The sequence below is a fragment of the Ambystoma mexicanum genome, chromosome 1p, assembly GCF_040938575.1.
Source record: "Ambystoma mexicanum isolate Mex_15411 chromosome 1p, UKY_AmexF1_1, whole genome shotgun sequence".
NCBI lineage: Eukaryota > Metazoa > Chordata > Amphibia > Caudata > Ambystomatidae > Ambystoma > Ambystoma mexicanum.
Window position 1 is genome coordinate 1,389,142,312 of NC_090921.1, and position 23,067 is coordinate 1,389,165,378.

The 23,067-nt window shown below is 46.4% G+C and overlaps 1 protein-coding gene across 1 annotated transcript in view; it reads left to right on the forward strand.

The window, feature by feature from the left end:
- Positions 1-23,067, forward strand: part of MYLK3 (myosin light chain kinase 3) — a 529,860-nt gene that overhangs the window by 232,938 nt on the left and 273,855 nt on the right. The gene's annotated exons all lie outside the window — the stretch shown is intronic.

Sequence of the window (23,067 nt, forward strand, 5' to 3'; positions counted from 1 at the left end):
TGCAGCATCCCCCTCTCCTCGATGCACATGTAGGGGTGTGTGTAGGGAGTCAGGGCTCTTAACTACCAGAATATGCATATTTCTCCCAGGACATGAAGTGGCCCACATTATTATGGCTCAGTCACAATCAGGGTACCACCAACCGGCTGTGGTCCTAATAAGAGCGTACTTCTGGCATTGCCTACCATCTATTCTAGATGGACACTTCGGGGCACAATAGTCCCCTTGGACAATCAGGAAAATGTGGGTATCAATGCATCTGCAGAAGCACTTGTCCAGGTCCCAATGAAGCATCTCCCATGAAGCCGTTGGACCTCTTTTGTGGTAGAGTCCAATGGTCTGCAATTCGTTTTTGGAAATGTGGTTGCTGGCATCCTTGAGAGCTGAATGTCTTAGAATAATAAACCTATGTGCAAAATATTGCTGCCACATAATATGCCAATTACCACACAGGAATAAATGTTACTGCCAGTCCTCCTCTTCGAATTTGTTTTTGGCACCTGCATTTGGGGAGATCGGGGCTCTAAACGTCAGTGCAGACATTAGTTAGTGTCGAAATTCTCTCATCTCAGTAACTAGCGCTTCGAGGCCCTATGTCTGTTCATCAGGCACCTTCTTTTCTTAGGGTGCCTTGGCTGTCCATAGACTGGACAATGTCTCATGGGTCAATGAATTTCTTTCAATTACTCCAACATGTTGTGGGCACATTTTTGGATATTCTCTCATCCAGTAGTCATCACTCCCAACAGAACCTGAGGATCAAGAAGCCCCTTGCTCATGGTGGGGCTCAGGGTTCAAGAAAAGAGCATCCACACAGTTGGTCCCTTGATCAGATGCCATCTCAATCCCATGGCCTGCTGTCTCCTAGATACCAATCTCCCCCATCACATCATTCCTAGATCCTGCTTTAGTGTTCGCCTTCTTTTGAATAACATTTCCTACGGTAGTGCTCACAATCTATCTCCAACAAGGATCATCCCGCACCCCTCCTGCCTACAGCCCTAGCCTCCTGAGCCGAGGAGCATCTTCAGCTACACACGGTTCGGCCGTGCTTCGGATCACCCTGCCTCACCGAATTCCCTCAAGGGCGAGGGCTGCCATCATATCACAGTCAGGTATGCCCATCGTGCATATTTATTGATCTCCAGCTGCACGACGAGTTCTGAAGCGCAACGCTTCGTGAGAATCGCCTGACTTCGGCAGATTCTTCCGCCTGGCCCAGCAATGGCGGGCGCATCGCGGCACCAGAGCGAGGCTCTGGCCGCACGAATCAGCTGTTGACCTCCCCATTCATAATTATCCCCTTCCGCCGGCAGGCGGGAACGCCGGCCTCTCAACAAAGGCCCGCACTAAGGCCCCTGTTTGCCCCCTGAATCACTCCCTCTTCACTGCAGCCGCAGCAGCACACCACGGAGGAGGGCAGGAGCCCTAGCCTCCTGAGCCGAGGAGCATCTTCAGCTACACACGGTTCGGCCGTGCTTCGGATCACCCTGCCTCACCGAATTCCCTCAAGGGCGAGGGCTGCCATCATATCACAGTCAGGTATGCCCATCGTGCATATTTATTGATCTCCAGCTGCACGACGAGTTCTGAAGCGCAACGCTTCGTGAGAATCGCCTGACTTCGGCAGATTCTTCCGCCTGGCCCAGCAATGGCGGGCGCATCGCGGCACCAGAGCGAGGCTCTGGCCGCACGAATCAGCTGTTGACCTCCCCATTCATAATTATCCCCTTCCGCCGGCAGGCGGGAACGCCGGCCTCTCAACAAAGGCCCGCACTAAGGCCCCTGTTTGCCCCCTGAATCACTCCCTCTTCACTGCAGCCGCAGCAGCACACCACGGAGGAGGGCAGGAGCCCTAGCCTCCTGAGCCGAGGAGCATCTTCAGCTACACACGGTTCGGCCGTGCTTCGGATCACCCTGCCTCACCGAATTCCCTCAAGGGCGAGGGCTGCCATCATATCACAGTCAGGTATGCCCATCGTGCATATTTATTGATCTCCAGCTGCACGACGAGTTCTGAAGCGCAACGCTTCGTGAGAATCGCCTGACTTCGGCAGATTCTTCCGCCTGGCCCAGCAATGGCGGGCGCATCGCGGCACCAGAGCGAGGCTCTCGCCGCACGAATCAGCTGTTGACCTCCCCATTCATAATTATCCCCTTCCGCCGGCAGGCGGGAACGCCGGCCTCTCAACAAAGGCCCGCACTAAGGCCCCTGTTTGCCCCCTGTTCGCCTCCGGAGCCTTGGAGCCAGTGTCTACTCGGACCTTTAATCCATTGTGAGTAGAGGGATACCCTCAGTCTACACTATTGTGCTTTCTGGTATGTCTTCTGCTACTCCGCAATCATAAACATTTGAACTCGGTTATTTTCACCTTCGATAACTGTTTGCTGCATACGCTTATGCCTCCAATTCCACTGCCTCAATACGTTACTGCTGCCACCTCTTAATAGTACAGTCATTGTCAGCCCCTAGTGCTTTATGCCTCATGACTGCTATTGGCTGTGCCCTTTGGTCGCTTACGGACCACTGCAATTGTGTTGTGCCTTATGGTCGCTAACGGACCACTGTAATTGTGTTGTGCCTTATGGTCGCTAACGGACCACTGTAATTGTGTTGTGCCTTATGGTCGCTAACGGACCACTGTAATTGTGTTGTGCCTTATGGTCTCTAACGGACCACTGTAATTGTGTTGTGCCTTATGGTCGCTAACGGACCACTGTAATTGTGTTGTGCCTTATGGTCGCTAACGGACCACTGTAATTGTGTTGTGCCTTATGGTCGCTAACGGACCACTGTAATTGTGTTGTGCCTTATGGTCGCTAACGGACCACTGCAATTGTGTTGTGCCTTTGGTCACTAACAGACTACTGTAATTGTGTAAGTGTCATATGGTCGCCCTCGCGATCTTTACCAGACCACGCGCTCTTAGACTCTACTAGGTCAACATGCCCCCCACCAACAGTCTAACTACTGCAAACTCTCCTCTGTACTCTTTCAGTACCCTACTTACCAGACTGCTGCCCACCTTTCTCCTCCTTATACTGCACTCTGGCTGGACTGCACTATACCATACCACCACCCCTATCTACCACTCTTACTTGCATCACACCTCAACTATGCCATCCCACGCTCACCACACCAACCCTTACCTTAACAACCCAGCCCTCTGGATCCAGCACTTCGCCACCAGACCTTTACCTAACCTACCCTGCTCTATCTCCTTGAGAAATGCTAGACTTGGCTCGCGTCTTACCCACGCTTCCCATCATTTAGCTCACCGCATCAAACTGCCTCACCCTTTGTCACCACCCACACTTACACCTAATCTACCACTATCTTCCAACTCCCCTAACTCAAATAATATCAAAGGTGCGCTAATCAACGCCAGATCACTCCCGGCTCACGCCCTAGAAGTAGCTGACTTGATCCTCAACCTTGACCTCGACTTTATAGCAATCACTGAAACCTGGCTCCACCCAGCTTCAGGTCCTCTTCTCTCCCTCGCTATCCCTCCAGGCTACAACATTATCAGACATGACCGTAATTCCATCCAATCTAAAGGAGGTGGCATCGCCATCATCCACAAAAACGCTCTGAACTTCCACCTCTCAGCCACACATCACTCCTCCACTCTGGAAGCACTGACAGCTAAACTAGCTGTCACACCTAACCATTCTATCACCTTCCATCTACTCTACCGGCCACCCGGCCCACTATCCACCTTCGCGGAGGACCTCTCTAACATCTTCACACACAACACCAAAGCTACCTCCCAGGTCATGATACTGGGGGATTTCAACTTAGGTCTCCACGACCCCAAGGACACTGCTGCTTCGTCTATTGACAACATCCTCACTAATGCTGGATTCACTCAGTTCCTAAACCAACCCACCCACAACAAGGGCAGAACTCTTGACTGGCTAGCCGCCCTCAACTGTCCCATCAACATCACCTCTAACCAACAGTGCGCTTGGACAGACCACAACTTAATTACATTCAATATTGAGTCCAAACCTATCAGCCTCCCTCACAGCATTGCCCCGGCTATGGCCACCCGTAACAAACGCAACATTACCTGCGATAGACTCCTCCCCCTCCTCCTTCCAGCTCTCAATGACCGGGATCCCTCATGCTCTGACCCTACGGCCCTGGTCGACACATTCAACCGAGCCATGCTTATAGCCTTAGACACCATTGCACCTTCGAAACTGAGAAAATCTAAACCTCGAGCCCACCTAAACTCTTGGTTTACACCCCATCTCAGAGCTCTACGCAAAGAAAAACGAATTGCAGAATCCCACTGGAGAAGCAATCACTCTCTAGCTAACAAATCATGCGTACTCCTGGCCACCCTTAACTACAAGGAAGCTATATTCCAGGCAAAAAAAGACACATACAACAAACGCATCGAACAAGCCAAATCTAACACCAAAGAATTGTTTAAAATCCTAAAAGAACTTGAAACTCCTGTTACTCCACCTGACACCTGTACCAAAGATAGCACCTGGTGCTCCAAAATCCAAGAAGCTCTCCTAGGTAAGATTGCCACTCTCCAAATTAAAATCAACAACAAACAATCTAGCCTTCAATCTAACCCTCTACAGATCCCTATACCTACCATAAACCTCTCTATCACAGACTCTCTGACTCCTTTTAGCTTCTCTCCACTCTCCATTCTCGAAGTGGAAAAGATCATCACTAGCCTTAAACCGTCCAATTGTCAGGGTGACCTTTGTCCTGCACCTATTATTAAGGAAGCAGCTCACGACCTAGCACCATTCATCACTACGCTCATCAACTCCTCCTTTAGCTCTGGGATTGTACCGGACAATCTTAAGGATGCGTGGGTCATCCCGCTTCTGAAAAAACCTACCCTGGATCCCAGCATACCCACAAACTACAGACCAATTACCACTGTACCTTTTTTACTAAAAATCCTTGACCGCGCGGCCTACCTACAAATTCAGGAATACCTTGAATCAAATAAACTTCTGGGACTCAGGCAATCAGGGTTCCGGCCTCGCCATGGCACTGAGACCGCCCTTATCGATTTAAAAACGCAGATCGAAGATCTCAAAGACAAAGGCAAACTGGTGTTATTACTTCTCCTGGACCTCTCTGCTGCTTTTGATCTTGTCAATCACAAAATTCTCTGCCATCACCTCAAATCAGCCGCACATTTCTCAGAAAATGCCTCTACTTGGATCAGATCCTTCCTTGATAATAGATCAATGCGCGTGTTTTCCCCACTTGCGGCCGCACCACCCACTCCGGTTTCTTGTGGTGTGCCTCAAGGGTCTTGTGTCTCGCCCACGTTATATAACGTGTTTACCAAACCCCTTTTTGATATTCTGGACCATTTGGGCGTCACGTATACTAATTACGCTGACGACACCCAGATACTAATCCCCATCACAGGAGACTACACAACTGACTCCCTCGCCATCAACGCCATCTACCAGGTCATCCAAGCGTGGATGGCCCAACACGGCCTCTGCCTAAATGATGAAAAGACAGAGCTCCTCATTCTTGGTTCACCACAAAAACTCACTAAACTTGACCCTGCTTTCAAGTCTTTCACCATTGATGGGAACACCATCCCTATTGCTAAGGACACGAAAACCCTAGGGATTTACATTGACTCAACCCTATCCTTGACTAGACAGTCCAACGCAGTCTCATCTGCAGCAGCGTATACTTGCAAGCTCATCACCGCCTGTCGCCCGTTCCTAACCACAGCCAACTGTGTAACCTTGGCCAGGACCCTCGTACTATCCAAGGTCGACTACTGTAATGCCCTCTATCTAGGTACTAATCTCCGCAATCTAAACAAGCTACAAATTGTCCAAAACAATGCGATCAGAGCGGCCCTTAACATTCCTAGGCGCCAGCATATATCTGACACCAGGCGCAACCTGCACTGGCTCTCTATCCCACATCGCATCTCCTTGAAGTCCCTGGCTCTCACACACAAATGCCTCCACAACCAAGCCCCTCGCTACCTGGCAAACAGATTCTCTTTCCACAATTCCACCAGACCTCGCAGAGCGGCCCAAGCCAACTGCCTTGTCATCCCGCGTTTTAATCTCCAAAGATCAGGTGGAACCAGCTTCCCCATCCTGGCAGCCAAACTTTGGAACTCACTCCCCAATGACCTTAGAGCAGAACCTTCCTTCCTGAATTTCAAACACCTTACCAAAGCCTGGCTATCCGCCCAAGACAGCTAACACTAGTTTACTGCCCTACTTGCACTTTGACCTACTCTGCATCCCTTATTAACTACCCTGTAAATCACTGCCTTATCGATATTCGCTTGAATGTATATTCTGTAAATTCTCCTGTAATACTCTGTCACATTGCCTTGTCATGCTTTCATCTTGTTGTAACTAAGTTAAGCGCCCGGTTGCCCCTGGGCCTGGTGCGCTATAGAAATAAATAAAATACAAAAAAAATACAAATGTAAGTGCCCTCGAAGGGAGAAACCAGCTGTGGTGCAAATCTGGCATCAGACCCAGTAGAGTTTGGATGGTCTAGGACAAGAGAAGACTGATTAGCAGAGGGGATACATACAGCGTTGCAAGTTGTGTCTCGGGGTGCTGGGTTCAAGCTGCTAGACAGACAGAAGAGATTGCATCTTTGAAGTTGAGCTGTTCAATGAGTCAGAGTAATATATGTTCATTGAGAGCCTTCTTTGCACAGGGCCTCCGTACGCTGTTCGCATCTTTGGTGTTCTATGTCCAGTGACCTGCATTTGTCTCATAACCTTTAGCTCCTAGAATAAGAACATAGCACCTCATCTGCTCAATCCTCCCGAGAGTGGAATTGTTGCTTCTGTCACCAGTTATTGATCCCAACTATTTTGGGTTGTTCAATGATGATCATGTACTTGTGAGTGTAGTCTAATGACCCAGGTTACGATTTTGGGAGGCAGATCCTCTTTCCTTCACCTAGCTTCAGGATTGGGGTGGTGCATTTCCTCTGCCCCTTTCTCCCTGTGGTACTACTGAGTTGTCAAAGGAAGGGTGTGACGATTCTAACATTCACTCGACATTCCAGTGTTCCCTACTGCTCCATTAGAGCAGGGTACATTTTCTCTTTCCACTGTGGCAGCTTTTAGCCTACTTGCTGCTCTGTGTCTCCTCATTAGACCCTCCCACCAAATCACAAGCACCATCGTAGCCTGGAGATGTTTAAAGCTTCCACATTGAGCTGTCACAATAGTGTGAAATGTTTTCTTAACGGCCAGATGATGGTCATCAGGGCCGGCCTTAGGGCAGGACGGGCCAGTTGACCGCCCGTGGCACCATTAGACCATAGGCTGCTATTAGCCCCCCGCCATACCAGCTCGGGGGAGTCTTTCAAGGCCTCCCCCGAGTTAGCGTAGTGGGAGAAGGCGTGGCAAGCACCCTATTGTTATTAAATGCGCCTGTGGCAGTGGGGCGCATTTAATAACAATAGGGTGCTGATGCAAAAGCATCAGCACCCTATTGAGATGATTACCTCCCCGCCCCAATGTGGGAGAGAGGTGCTTTTGCCAGTGATTAACTCCCTGCACATGAGCCGAGGCGGGCAATTAAAAAGAAATTACCCCCCCCCCCGCATTGACTAGGGGCACCCTGGGAGGGGGGGTTCACATTTTTCTTAAACCGCACAGGGCGCTGCCACCGCTACGGCCAGCACTGATGGTCATGTGTTTAGGAGTATCTGCACCATGACACACTCTATTTCCTCTTGTTGTGTCCTTGAGCGTCAACCTCTTCCTGGCCCCCTGTTGTTTCACTCTCATAATAAGCGGGCAGCAATTTCTTTGGTCAGAGCCCTCTGTGCAGGGTTGACTCATGTGGTAAATCTGGCCTCCAAAATCTCTGCAAAGTAGATCTAGAATATCCCTTCCCAGGAGGCCCCTTCAATTATCGACTGGACATTCTTCCACAATTTATAAGAGCTCTGCAGAGGTTTCCTCTAGCACGTACATCTGAATTAGGTGGAGCATAGCTACCATTTCTGGTCACACATTTGCTGGGGGTGGATGACTACAGTACTGCATCTTATTGTGCAATGGTTTCATTCATGAGGTGTTTGTAGCAGGGTTGTGAATTCTCCCTTTCCATTTACTCATCAATTATGTCCATTTCCACGTCCTGCTGTTCCTCCCTTTTTCCAACACCTGAAGGACAATTCTTGCTAAGTGCTATTTATAGTCCACATACCATGGGTTTCCGAGGCCATACCTTTCTTTGCAGCCCCACAGCACATTCCTTCAGTGTGCTTAGCTTACTCGTTTTTGGGGTTACATAAAAGGTCCAAAGACTTTCCCTTTTTCGTTCTAGGCAGGTAGATTTATTTGGCCGGTACCACAGCTTACTGAGTAATTTACCCATCTTTGCTTTAATACAGAGACATTCCACACATATGGACTCAGCATCTTAGCCAGTGCCTGGGGCTCCAAATTAATAAAAATATGGCTGGCAGTTACTTGAATGAACAATTGTGAATATTGTGTTGCCAAACAGCGCAGAGAAAACTGTATTATAATGTCCAATGATAAGTAGGTTCAAAAATACCTATGTACCGTGATGTGGCATAAGGGGATTAGATCCCGCGCGCACGGGATCTAACCCTTTTATACCACATCACGGTACATAGGTATTTTTGAACCTGATATAATAGATACACATCGCAACAGACGCTCTACTATGAGCTCACTGACAAGTATCTTTCAAGATTAGCACTTTGGGCTACCTTCCAAACCATCAAAGTTTGAATGTGAATTTTCATCGAAGAGCCACAACAGCAGTACTTCCTCTACTAGGAAAGCATTATTAATCTGGCCAGGGGCATTGTATAAGAAAGTCTTGCCTTGAGGACGACCTAATGACCGAAACACGTGTCAAGCTGTAACAAGAATAAATCTTCTTATATACAATTGAAGGATAGTACTTTTGTTGGTTTCCATCACACCTATAGGATCTGAACCTACTTATCATTGGACATTACACTACAGTTTTCTCTGCACTGTTTGGCAACACAATATTCACAATTGTTCATTATTGCATTTGGGGACGTAGGGGGACCCTGTTTATTGTCTCTGATGCAGACTAACTACATAGACCTAAGGAAGCTAGGCGCTCTACAGTTTGTTACTCCCCTTACCTCTAGTTATATGTAGTTACTTGAATGGCTTGGCAGGTGAAGGACGAGGGTCTAGAGGGTTGCCCACAGCAATGCCAGAGGTCAAGATTAATTGTAAATCTTCCAGCTATCACCACTTTTGTTTTGCTATAGTCACCCCAAGTGGGATGGGCATGCCCAGACGTGGGTCCCATGCCTCCTCGGCCTACAGACCTAAGATACTCCTCAATGATTATGCCCAATGAGGCTGAAACATGTCTGGGGATGCTTGTAGTCTCATGCAGAAGGGGTGTGACCAAGCAGTTACGGCTGGACTGCCCCTTTTGGGGTGGAACGAAGCCTGATTTGCATATGATCTTTCCCCTCTTGTAATGGCTTGGCAGACATAGAACGATGGTCTGGAGGGTTTCCACAGCAATGACAGAAGCTAAGATTAATTCTAAACATTCCAACCATCACCTCTTTTGTTTTGCTGCAGCAGTTACGTGAACAATTACAGCAAGTTTGGTTGCCTATATCGATTACAGGTAAGTATCTGATGTCTTACTGTGGTAGAGAAGTGCTAGCCACTGTTTAATGCTGCATTGTATTGCTTTATATCAGGTTTATGCAGGTACATTATTTGTGCATGTCTTACGGGGATACTGCTTGGTAGATCCTCACGTAGTAAGGACTGTGACGAGAATGCCAGTTGAGGGGCTCCTGGCCTGATAACTTATTGGTAATATTTATTGCACCAAGGCTTAGTGTTCCTGGTCACAGTCCTACATTCCCACGCCCTTCATCGTGTGTTGAGTCACCTTGGTATTAAACAGTAGTGGCATGAGTTATGTGAGGGGTCAGAAATGCAAAGTGGACAACTGCTTGTAGATTCCTCAAAATATGCCATTTTATTAAATAAAATATAGTGAGAAAATACCTTGTTTGCCCTACTCTACAGAGGAATTCCATACATAGTCTAGAGGCTAAGGGAACAGGTTCTAGCATTGGTAGACCGGCCCTCACACTAAACAATAAATATAATAAACAAGATCAACAGAGTATCAGAATAGCCTTCTCCTGTCCTGGGCAAGTTCCCTTCCTCAGGATTAACTTCAAAATGTTCAAGCTCTTGAAAGTTCAAAGTCAAAACAAAAGTTCATCAAACAAAGGTCCACTGGTAACAATTCTTTGTTCCTGGATGACAAGATCCCCTTCCAACTTCCAGAAAAGAAATAGAACCAATGGTAATCCTGGTTATGATGATTATTTGTCTCTTCTTCAAGATAATTTGCCACAGTTCAAAGAAAGTGTAATATTCCTCAAATGTCGATAATACCCAATTCTTTAGGACTTCTTCAGTTACAACTTTACATTTGGTGTATTTGTCAGGATACTCTCTCTGTGTGCTGCTGCTACTATTTTCAAAGACCACACTTCTACTGTTGGTACTATGAGAACAGTCACCTTTGTCCCACCGTGCGTTACTTCTTTAACCACTTCAATGCTGACAACTTTATATAACAGCACAGTTCAAGTGTTACTACTACTACTCCAGTACTCTTGAATTATTAGGTAGATTTTAATCAGACACACAAACTTTTCAGGTAGGCAAGGCACTCCTCCTTTTAATGACTTTCTTAAAAGAGGCAGCCTCTTTGCTTCTTCAGCCTGTCTAAATACCACAACACCTGCTTCTGCCCACCAAACTCTCTCATTCCTAACTTCAGCAGTCTTTCGCGCCTCAGGCTGTCTTCTACTTCAGGGTACACTTCACAAGCATGTGTTTCCCCCTCCCCAGCTTTGCTCCCACCTTTCCACCAGGTATCAGCCCAATTAATTACCCAGAAGCTTATGCGCGACTCGCTCAGCATCAGGTAACAATGGGGTACTTGTTTCTTATGACACTTGATTGTTAACAACGTTACAGTTGAGTTAAATGGCTCTTAAACGCTTAGCAAGACTGGTTTCACTACAAAAAAGGGGATGCCTATTTGATTGGGCAATGCTTGTTTTTCTCTCAATACTTTTGACTCTTTACTTCTTTAAAATAGAATAAATGTCACTTATGGATACAGTATAAAGCTGTGTCTCTTAAGTCAAAACACAATTAGGTACATGCAACCTCTCCTTCAAATAGATTTTTAGGGTTTAAAGTTGGGTAATGAATTATATTCACATGTAACAGTAAAGGATGAGATTCTGACTTCCTTTCGGAATTAAAATTAGGCACACACAACCTCTCTTTCAAGTAGTTTTCACTCTCTGTATCTCGAAGCTTATATATGGACAATGTTCGGTATTCAGTAATGGTTTAGGAAGCGTCCCCTCTTTTAAATAGGGGACACGCGCCATCAAAGATTCAACACTGGATATCAAGTGCTTTAGCTTCTCAAGTGACCTTTGACGTTATACGCGAGTGCTACAATTCCATTGTTAGAACGACTTCTGATATAACTAACAACATTTACTTGCATTTACCCATACGCAAGTCAGTTAGGAGCTGGCTACAGTTAATCGCAAGGCTCTTGCAGTGTATTTGAACGCTGTGCTTTACTCACCGGCTTCAATGACACTGGTTTTGTGGGTTGCACTGCTTTCCAGACTTCTTCTGCTTCTTCAGCACGGGTGCCTCTGGTCCGGCCACTTTAATTGGGAGTTCCCTTTTCTCCTGTGCACCTCGGCTTGCCTTCTGCTTCTGGCCTTAGTCTCCTGCACTTCCACGGCTCTGCAATCCCTGCACAAGGCTCAAATGGGGAAAACTCAGCCTCCTGCACGTCTTCCGCTGCGCAGCCTCTGCAATGAAGAGTTTGACAGAAAATAACTCTCTCAGAGGTTGCAGGTGAAATCTGCTGTCTCCATGCTCTGGTCTCCCTTCTATTCCCGTGATTTGCCAGCTTTGTACCTCTCCTCTGCTACTGCTACTACAGCCAGCCTTCCAGTCCTAATTCCAGCTCCTTCAACTACTTCTTTCCTGTGGGGCCTTTTATGCCTCACAGGTATGACAATAGGCTTCAGGTGTCAGCTGTTAGCCTTAATTGCCTGACTACTGCATTGGCTACTAAGCTCAATGGCCTGACTGCTACATTTGCATGCCTCGTCAGCCCTCTTTCCTCGTCCCAGTCCTAGGATTCTGGGACTTGTAGTTTCTTCTACAAAAGTTAGGTTTTTTCAACTTCTGCATTATTTATAAGGGTGGATTTTATTCCCTTAGGGTTTTTAACAGAGGGGTTATGAGATGTAGCTATCATAGAGGAAGATGGTTTAGTGAAGACAACATTTCCATAATCCTTTACATAATACCCTTCGGGTTTAGTTAGGTGTTTAGTCTAGGATACCAAAAAGTCAGTATAGTTTGTTCGGATTTAACAACCGTAGGGCTCATAACCTTAGATCGTATATGAGGTTGAGAGACATTAAAATGACAATAAGCCATGACCTCCCTAGGTACACTGGTAAGAATCTTCCTGTCAGAGGAAAAATACTGTGTCTCATCCCACAAAATCTCCCTACCACCCTGGGCCCTGTCTTTTCCCAGGCGATCCTCTTGGAGTACACAACTCCCAGGGTTGGGATCAGGAAGCGTCTGCCTTCCCCTGGCCACCTGGGAGGAGACTTCAGGCAGGGGTTCAGTGAAGGATCTGTAGGATTCTTTATATAATGGACAGGTTGTGTAGAACAAGAAAAAGAATCAACAAACATAAAAGAAGGACGGATGCAGACCATGGGATTTTTCTTCAAAATGAGTTGAAAAGGTAGTAAGCACTATGAAAAGGAAGATGGGTGAGGGGAAAATGTGTTGCACAGTTACAATAGCTTCCTAGGCCAACAAAATGTCCTGATTGCCCATGCCCCCTTTACAAAATTAGTTCAAAAGGATAGTAGGTACAGTCTGTCTCAAGTAGGCTTTGCCTCACGTAGCAAGGACCCCAACGAGAAATACTAGGACTCCGGTTGATGAAGATTACCGTTAAGTAAACACAGCGTTACTTCACTTGGGCTTCAATACTGTAGCTCGTCCAGTCATTTTTTTTTTTTTTTGCATTTCAAGGCTTGTAGAGCAGCATTCATGATGTAATCAACAAATACAGAATACAAAAGAATCGAACCATGTATGGAGGGATCCCTCCAGAATAAAACAAAACACCTTATGACCTCTGGTCAGAGACCACTTTATGGGAGGGCAAAAGCGGCATGTGCACCGGATCCTTGCCTAGTGAGGGCTACCCTCATGGGTGTTTGATAGTATCAATTTTTACAAAACATAAATAACACATGTCATGATATTGTATGGTGTAGTGTGGGCAGTCTGAGTCTGCTACCTGGATGTTGCTGACAAGTATGCTCCGATCTGATGAATTAATCAAACAATGCGTTTTGTGTTCACGAAAGTAACTATAGCACAGGTCATGCAGCGTTTCCACCTTTCTGTGGGGAATATATTGATAATTTGCAACAACCAAATTAGCTCAGTGTGTTAAACATTTGTTGCTGTGATCTGTGTTGATATGCCTGATCACAGTATCAAATTCCGGGTATGGCTGACTCAACCTTCCTCTCTCAGAGGTTGAAAAACGTGAGTATGCTGTGATTGTAAGAGCTAATATGCTGCATAACAGGACGTGGCGTGCCAGTCTTCAAAAATAGGTGTAGTTTATACTGGATCATATATACATGCATCGTTGTATTTACCATCTAAGAATAACGTTTTCAGGTCTGCTGCATGCTCCAACTTGTCTATTTTCTTGCCCAATCCAATATGCTGCAATCCAGTACATGTCAAAGTGCGGGGCTGCAACCCCCCCCACCCTTGTGTTATGGTTATGTGCCATAGAAACGTGGACATGATGCCATGTATTTTGGTAACAAAAAACTCTTTCCAGGGCATAGGGGCATGTTGACAAATAGATATAGTAATTTGGGCAGCATTATCATTTTAATCATTGCTTGTCTGCCAGCAAGTGAAAGCAGCATATGTGCCCATCTGCTCAGCTTTACTGTCAAGTGTTCTTCCTGTGTGCAGTAGTTGCTAGCATATAGTGAGTCCCTCCCTCCGGATATCATCACCCCCTGGTATTTAAATGGATCTGGTGCCCATTTCAGGGGGTACACCCCCTGTGGACTTGCCATGGTATTGGTTAGGGGAAAAAATTCTGATTTAGTGTAATTCACTGTAAACCCTGAAAACCCACTAAAAAATGTAATATCTTCCTTAATGAGATCTAGATTCACTTGTTGATCTCTAATGTAAAACAATACATCATCAGCATAAACTGGTATAATCTCTGGGGATCCAGCAATACGTATTCCCTGGCACCTGTATCGTTCCCTGATTAAGTCCATCATGGGTTCTATTGCCAGTGCAAATAAGATGGGTGATAAGGGGCACCCTTAATGTGTCACTCTTTCCAATTCGAACGGTTCAGACACGGTAGCATTTACCAAATGTCTGGCTACTGGGTGTGTATACAATAACTTGATATATTTTATCATCTGATCACCAAGCCCCCACTTATTCAACGTAACAAAAAGATATTCCCAGGATACCAGTTCGAATAATTTCTGCGCATCTAGTGTTACTGCAACTGAAGAGGTCTCAGGTGATATACGGGCCAATACTTTGAACACCCGCGTTATATTTAGAGTAGTGGATATGCCTGATATGAAGCCCGCCTGATCACGATGGATCATGTGAGCCATCAGGGATAGCCTGCGATTCAGGACCATTTTTGCATATATTTTGGAGTCAACGTTCATTAGTGATAGCGGAATGTATGATCTGCATTCGTCTCCGGGCTTCCCTGATTTGAGGAGGACTGTGATAGTAGCCTCTCGTGGTGTCTCTGGCAGTTGTGAACTCTGGAGAGACTATTCCCAGACTTTCATTAAGTGCGAGGCCAGGATTGCACTGAACTTTATATAAAATTCTGCAGTCAACCCATCCGGGTCTGGGGTTTTATTTCTTGGGAGCTCTCTTATGACCTGCATAATCTCCTCAATGGTAAACAGAGTATTCGTTTGGTCTCTAGCACGTTTGGAAATTCTAGATATAAGTAGAGAATGTATATTCACAACACCTTTAGGTTCACTTGCTCTATAGAGGCTTTGGTAAAGATTGGTAAAGACAGCATTGATTTCACGATCTGTGTATCTAATTGTTTCTTGATCATCCTGAATACTGGCCACCTGCACTGTGCCATTTTCCAGTTTTAACAGCCTCGACGGGCCTCTTCCCGGCCATTCTCCCTCTCCATATTTCCTTGCTGCTTTAGGTTTTGTGAAATACTTAATATCTCTAAGTGCACACTCTGTGACCTGTTCCAGGTTTGTTGTATATCTGACAGCCATGCAGGATTTGGTATAACTACTTTCCAGAGCTTTGAGTTTACTTTTGCATTGCAATATATCTCTCTAAATGGTCCTGAGCTAACCTAGTTCTTTGGACATGGCCAGCCCCTTAATGTACACTTTAAAGGCTTGCCATAGTATTCTATGAGAAACCATGCCATTATTAAATACTAAGGGCCTCATTATGAGGAGGGTGGTAAGGGGTTAAGAGTGTCGATAAAGGTGCCGGAGCTATTAACCCCTTACCGCCCTATTACGAGGCCTGCTTGCGGTACCCGCTAAGGACGCCTGGTTTTACCAGGCGTCCTTAGCGGGTCCTGCGAGCAGCCCAGCATGCTAACAACGGGCCTGTCATTAACAGGCCCGTTGTTAGCATGCTCCCCATTCCCATTGAGCCCTATGGGGGCTCAAATGGGAATGGGGATGTACCGGGTCCAGCTTTCCTGAATGGGGAAATACTGGGCCCTCCAAGGTTGGAATGGCCCGGTACTTCTCCATTCAGGGAACCCGGACCCGGAATGGAGGTAGCCATGCTGCAAATAGCGGCATGGTTACCTCCATTCTCGTAATGAGGCCCTAAGTCCTGCAGTGCTTCCGATTTGATTCTCCAAGATGTTCAATTTTGCGTATGATCCCCAAGACCTAATTGTAAGAGTATGGGCAAGTGGTCTGAATAAGTATGTGGGTATATCTCGGTGCTGTTGACTTTCCCCACTAGGTGTCAAGACAGCAAGAAGAGATGTATTCTAGAAGCTATGCTATGCACCGTAGAGTAATACGTCCATTCACACTCCTATCGATGCAGTGTCTTACATATGTTGCAAAGTTCTACTCTGCCCATCTGACATAAAATACTGTGTGCTGCTTTTGACAGCTGTCTAATAGTCTTGCTTGCTATCAAGTTGTAGGTCAAGTATAGTGTTCATATCTCCATCCCATATTATAGGAGTTGGCGGGTATGTTTTCTTATAAATCAGCTACATTTACATACAATTCCGGATCATCAAGATTAGGGTCAGACGTGTTTACTAACAGTACCTCTGTATCAACTAATGTATAGAGTATCACCACGTACCTCCCATCTGGGTCTATATGGGTACCTAGTAATGGGAATGTATGTATCAATGTGATCACTTGCCTGGATTGAGACAAGTAATTTATGTAGAACCTATTATGTCCCCATGTTTTAGCAAAGCTATTATTGACTCCATTTGTGGTATGTGTTTCCTGGAGGAGGAGGACATTTATATTGTGTCTGCTAACTGAAGCCATCATTTTCCTAGATATGGATTGGTTACCCAGTCCTCAAACATTGCAGCTCAAAACACTACCAGTATTCATGTAGGGATCTTATTTCTGAAATGGCCATAACACGTATCAATCTTGCTCTAAATTGCATAATACCTGACATAACCCAGATTGCAACGTTTTGTGTCTGCCAAGATAACAGTTTGAAAAAACTTTCCCCCATGTAGTCACCACCTTACCATCCCTCAACCCCCTCTAAATCGGCTTGATGTCGTCCCACCCATAACCACCTGCCATAACCACCTCCCAAACACCCAACTGACCCTGGCAACCTAGCATAGGGGGAACACCGTCAATAACGTCATCAAAGTGATGCCTGCAGTCAAAACCCTTGGGGTCTATCTTGATTCAGCGCTCACATTCAAAAAGCAAACGAACTCACTAGCATCCTCCACGGCATATACTTGCAAATTAATCCGAGCATGTAGACCTTTCCTAACTGAGACTAGCTGCATCACATTAGCTAATGCTCTCATCATATCCAAGCTGGATTACTGCAATGCCCTTTATGCAGGCTCTAACAAGTATATCCTTAACAAACTACAAACTCTCCAAAATAACGCTATCAGAGTAGCCTTAAACATTCCCAACAGAGCCCACATGTTAGGGAGAATTCTCTGTTTAGGCTGAATTTCCCTACCTAGTGAGTCCCCCAGCAGCTTTGCTGGATTTCTGGGGTTTAATTTTTTTCTCCTGCCAAGAGTGAGACTCTTTTACCCTCACTCTTGGACATGTTGAAGTGTGTTTTCTTGGTTAAACCTTGTGTTGAATGGGCTATGGGGTCTTTTACTCCATAGGGCCTCATGTATTTTTGTGATGTGGGTCACACAGCACCCTCTGTGCCGTGACCCAGGGGTGTCCTAGGGACTCCCCAACATAGACTCCATACCCTGGGACTGACTACTGTCTCCCAGGGCATGTAAAGTCACCAAAGACTTTGCTAGTCTTGAATCCTGAACAGAACCAGTACAAACCATCATATTGTGGACGTACTGGCTGGGGCAATTCGATTGCCCCAGGGTCTGTTAGTCGAGGGGGCACGTCTCCGTCCCCCCTGATCGAGTTTTGGCTGGTGGCAGTGGAAACTACTTTTTATATTCGACCGCGAATATTTCCCTATGGGATTTCCCATTGTTTTAGGCTAACACATTTAATTATTTATTTACGGTAGCCTTAAACATACCGCCGGTTTATATATTTATTTTTATAACTCCGGTTGGGACTTTTTGCCAAAACTTGATTCTAAAATGGCGTTGGTGTTCGCCTCTGTAACTCTGACCCAAAGTGGAGCCCTTTGTTCCACTTTTGGCGGGCTTCTCCACAGAAGCCCTCCAAAGTGGTGCCACTCTGTCTGGGGTACTTAGGAGGGGTGGAGGGGGATTTAGGCACCCTGGACTGAGTTACCTTGGTAACTCAAGTCGCACTCCGTCCTGATTGGCCCAAGTGGTGAGCCGCCCGGCTCACCACTTAGCATGTTTGAGTGACAGCTAGGCTGGGTGAATGGGGGTTTGCTGCATAAAAGCAGGGCTTTGGGGACTGGGACTTCAGAAGTCGCCACAGGACCAAGAATCCGACGAGGGAAGAGCTGAGCCGACCTGCTTCGACGACACCACCCGGTGGAGCCCTGCTGAACCGTCTCACCACTTTTTCCCGACGACCGAGGAGAACTCTTAACGGAGTGGCTCCTTCCCTTGACTGGTGGGGACAACCAGTTTTCGCCTTCTTTCCGTCCTTTTGAGGTATCTCGTGGCCGCCTTGCCTGTGCCAAGCACCCCGGCATCCGGAATACCACACTTTACCCCCATACCGCGAAAGTCGGTACCAACCCTTTAACCGGAGGACTCCGCGGCTGGTTTCTTCCCGGGCAGTGCTACGACCTTTCTCTTCTGCTCTTCAGCGAGATATTCTTCTCCCCTGACCGACGTCGAGCCTTGCTGTCGCTGCCTGGAACAACTGCCCCCGCTGGAGGATCCTGTCCGCTTAAGGTACTGTGTTCCGCCTGGCTTCCCTTGCTACCGACTGTACGGGGTAGATTTAGTCCCCGGCTTTCGAACCTGGGAGTGCCTGGGACACTTTGGCTAAACTTTCTGAGCCACTCTAAACTCTTTTTGACTCTTTGCAAGACTTTGAATCTCTAACTAACAGTGTGATCTTGGGCACATTTTCGCTCCGGCTACTCTAAGAGTGGGCCCTGCCTAGTGACTTTTGCTCACCTGTGACTTTATTCTTCTTTAAGCCTATTGCAAGTGTTCTGGACCTTAGAGTGGTGTGTCTAACCTATTTCTGCTTTTTCTCTCCCTTTCTTGGAAACTACTAGAGTGTCATCTAACGTTAAGCACTCACCTCTGTTTTAATTAAGTGGTGTTAACCTAGAGTTGTCTAGATAGGAGAAAGGATTGAATTTACTTTCAGTATAACTGTGTTGAAGTGCTTTTACTATATTTTTGCTAGAGTGTTTTTAACTTATGTGTATTTTAAATAAATAACTATATACTTTTGAAACCAAGCTCTGGTCAGTGTTTGCTTGTGCTATTGTGTTTTGGTACATATTGTGTATACTTTACATACTGCCTAACTCTTCTTGAGAGAAGTCTGACTGCTCAGCCACAGCTACCAGGTAAATCTGGGTGGTACAGACTGCTACCAAAGGGGTTTACTGCTCTACCTGTAGTCTTAAATCTTTTGCAGTGTTCCCCAAGGGAACTGCACAGGTTTCTGCCTAACACTGGTGTACAGCGGTGGGATTTGTATTGAGTATACATTTTATTGTGCTTTAGATACCTTAGTGCAACTAACCACAAAGCTTAGCACTGAAAAAGTAAAACCTCTAACATGTCAGTTATAGAAAGCTATAGTCAAGAGTCCCTTGCAGCCAAAACTGCTGATTGTTTAAGAGTGCTCTGTAAACATAAGGATCTCCTGACTAAGGGCAAGAAAATGGAGCTGATTGAAAGATTGTTAGCTAACCAAAGTCTGGGTGATGGTTCAGAGGAACCTACCACTCCAGCAACTGTAGATGACAGTATTGAAGTTAACATGGAGCAAAATGTTGATGATTCTGAGGAAGAGTCAGAAGAGGAGGGTGAGGCTGTTGTAACTGTCCCCCCTAGGCCTCTGCCTGCTCTACCTGCTGTACCTACTGGACCTTTACCAGGTCCCACATTTAGTCCTCAGTACTTTGAACTGGAGAAAATGAAGCTAGAATTGGAGTATAAGAAACTTAATGCTCAAACTGACAAAGAACTAAGGCTAAGGGAAATGGAGCTCAAGTATGACTTAGAAATGAAGAAATTATCTGTTGAGAATGTTTCTCTCTCTGGCTCCTCTAGAAGTTCCAGTCCTAAAAGACCCCGGATGCCTAAAGAATTGGTTGGTATGTATGAGCCTAAGTTGGATGTGTTGGATTGGTTGTCTCTGTTTGAATATAATCATGGGCTCCAGAACATCACAGGAAATGACTTACTCACCTGGTTGTTCTCTAGGCTTCCCCCTGTTGCAACTGATGTGGTAATGGAGATGGGGGAGGAGGATAGGAAGGACTATGAATGTGTGAAACTAGCTTTGATAGCTAGGTTTGGGAAGACCCCTTCCCAGTATCTTAAGAGGTTTAGGAGCCTCAAAAAGCATGATGGTACCCCTTGGGCTACCTGGGTGAGTGAATGTTTGAAAAACTTAGAGGGATGGATTAAGGGTTACAAGGTGAACACTTATGAAGGTATGAAGAATTTGTTTATGTTGGAGACTATTTATGATGCCTGCTCTCCTGAGCTCAGACAACACTTGGCTGATTCCAAGGAATTGGATTCCCGGAAACTAGCTAAGGCTGCTGACTTGTGGGTTGCCAACAGGGCCACTCACAAGGATTCTGGGGTAACTCAGAAGAAGGATGGGGAGAAACAGCCAAAAAAAGACTCCAAAGAGAATTCTAATAATTCCTATCCCAAAGAGGGCCCCAAAACACAAAATAACCAGGGTAAGCCACATGGGAAACCTAGTCAGGCTACTGTACCTTCTGGCCACAAGCCAGAAGGGGGTCAGAACAAGCCACCCTTCCAGAGAGCATTTGGACAATGCTATGTCTGTCAGGGTACTGACCATATCAAAGGAGATCCCAAGTGCAAGGGTAAACCTGCAGGGATCAGCACAGTCTCCTTAGCCTTCACTCCTGAGGATGAAGTACAGATGGCTAGTGCCCACTTTGAACTCTTTGCTGAAGAACCCTTGGGTCTTCAAGCAACTGTAAACTTAGAGCCTATGGGTCTGGTTAGTCCCCAGAATAGGGTTGTGTATAACTCCCTACCTGTTAACTCTAAGGTGTATTATGTGGACAGTGTTCTTGTCAATGGCCAGGATACTCCTGCCAGGAGAGACACTGGGGCCAGCAGAACAGTAGTGGATGAAAGCTTCTTTCAACCTGAGGATGTGGCCAAAGCACCCAAAGGTCCCACTAAGATGTCTGGAGGCCCTGTCCAAATGGTTCCTATTCTACCAGCCCTCATTCAATGTAACAACATGACAGTAAGGATCCCTGTCAGTGTTCAGACTGAGGTACCTGGGAAGGTCCTGTTAGGGAATGACCTAAGAACTCTAGGAGTAGTGTCACATACCCCCAGGCCTCCCAGTATGGAGAAGCAGAACTTAACCAAATTGGCTAGACAGGCTACCTTGAAGGACCCTTCTAAGCCTGTGGGACCCTCTACTGAGAACCCCACTACAAGCCCTGGTGTTAGTAAGTTGACCTCTAACCCAGGCACATTTCAGGATAGTATGCTAGGAACATGGGCGCCCCAACCAAGCTCCATCATTGTTCCCCTAGTCTCAGAGTCTCTGACTCCCCCTGCTTCTGAGGAAGAGGTGGATAGACCAACTAGGCCCCTATCTGGACCTGAGAGAACTGGTAATTCTCAGTGCTGGTGGAAAACCAGAAAAGAAAAGTCTAAGGCCAAAAACCTTCAGACTGTTGGACCTTCTACTGAAGACCCCAACTCAAATCCTAATATTAGGGGGGAAACTCCTAAAATAGGTAAGGGTAGATCTAAGAGGAAGGGGAAGCAGGTACATTGCCTAACCCCAACCCCTCCAACCAAGAGGCCTAAGACCCAACCTGCTCCCACAAGAGAGGTGGTGAGGAACCTTGGAGGCCCCTCTAGATCTAAGGGAATCCTTTATAAGGACCCCTGCAAAAAGCCTAACATAGGTTCAGAAGTTGTACCAACTTCTGAGGGACTGGTCAACCAGATCCCCTATAACAAAAAGACTGATGTTCCTCAAAGGGTCTGTAGGTCCGTTAGCTTGCAGAAGAAAACCTTTGAGTTCTCCATTGAACATAGGTCAAGGTGTCACCATCAAAATGCTGATGGACTCTCTAGGATGTATATCATCGACTAGAGGTATGAGGTTCATCCAGGAGTGGATTAAATCCTCCTGTCCCTTAGTCTGGGGGGGGCGAGTGTTAGGGAGAATTCTCTGTTTAGGCTGAATTTCCCTACCTAGTGAGTCCCCCAGCAGCTTTGCTGGATTTCTGGGGTTTAATTTTTTTCTCCTGCCAAGAGTGAGACTCTTTTACCCTCACTCTTGGACATGTTGAAGTGTGTTTTCTTGGTTAAACCTTGTGTTGAATGGGCTATGGGGTCTTTTACTCCATAGGGCCTCATGTATTTTTGTGATGTGGGTCACACAGCACCCTCTGTGCCGTGACCCAGGGGTGTCCTAGGGACTCCCCAACATAGACTCCATACCCTGGGACTGACTACTGTCTCCCAGGGCATGTAAAGTCACCAAAGACTTTGCTAGTCTTGAATCCTGAACAGAACCAGTACAAACCATCATATTGTGGACGTACTGGCTGGGGCAATTCGATTGCCCCAGGGTCTGTTAGTCGAGGGGGCACGTCTCCGTCCCCCCTGATCGAGTTTTGGCTGGTGGCAGTGGAAACTACTTTTTATATTCGACCGCGAATATTTCCCTATGGGATTTCCCATTGTTTTAGGCTAACACATTTAATTATTTATTTACGGTAGCCTTAAACATACCGCCGGTTTATATATTTATTTTTATAACTCCGGTTGGGACTTTTTGCCAAAACTTGATTCTAAAATGGCGTTGGTGTTCGCCTCTGTAACTCTGACCCAAAGTGGAGCCCTTTGTTCCACTTTTGGCGGGCTTCTCCACAGAAGCCCTCCAAAGTGGTGCCACTCTGTCTGGGGTACTTAGGAGGGGTGGAGGGGGATTTAGGCACCCTGGACTGAGTTACCTTGGTAACTCAAGTCGCACTCCGTCCTGATTGGCCCAAGTGGTGA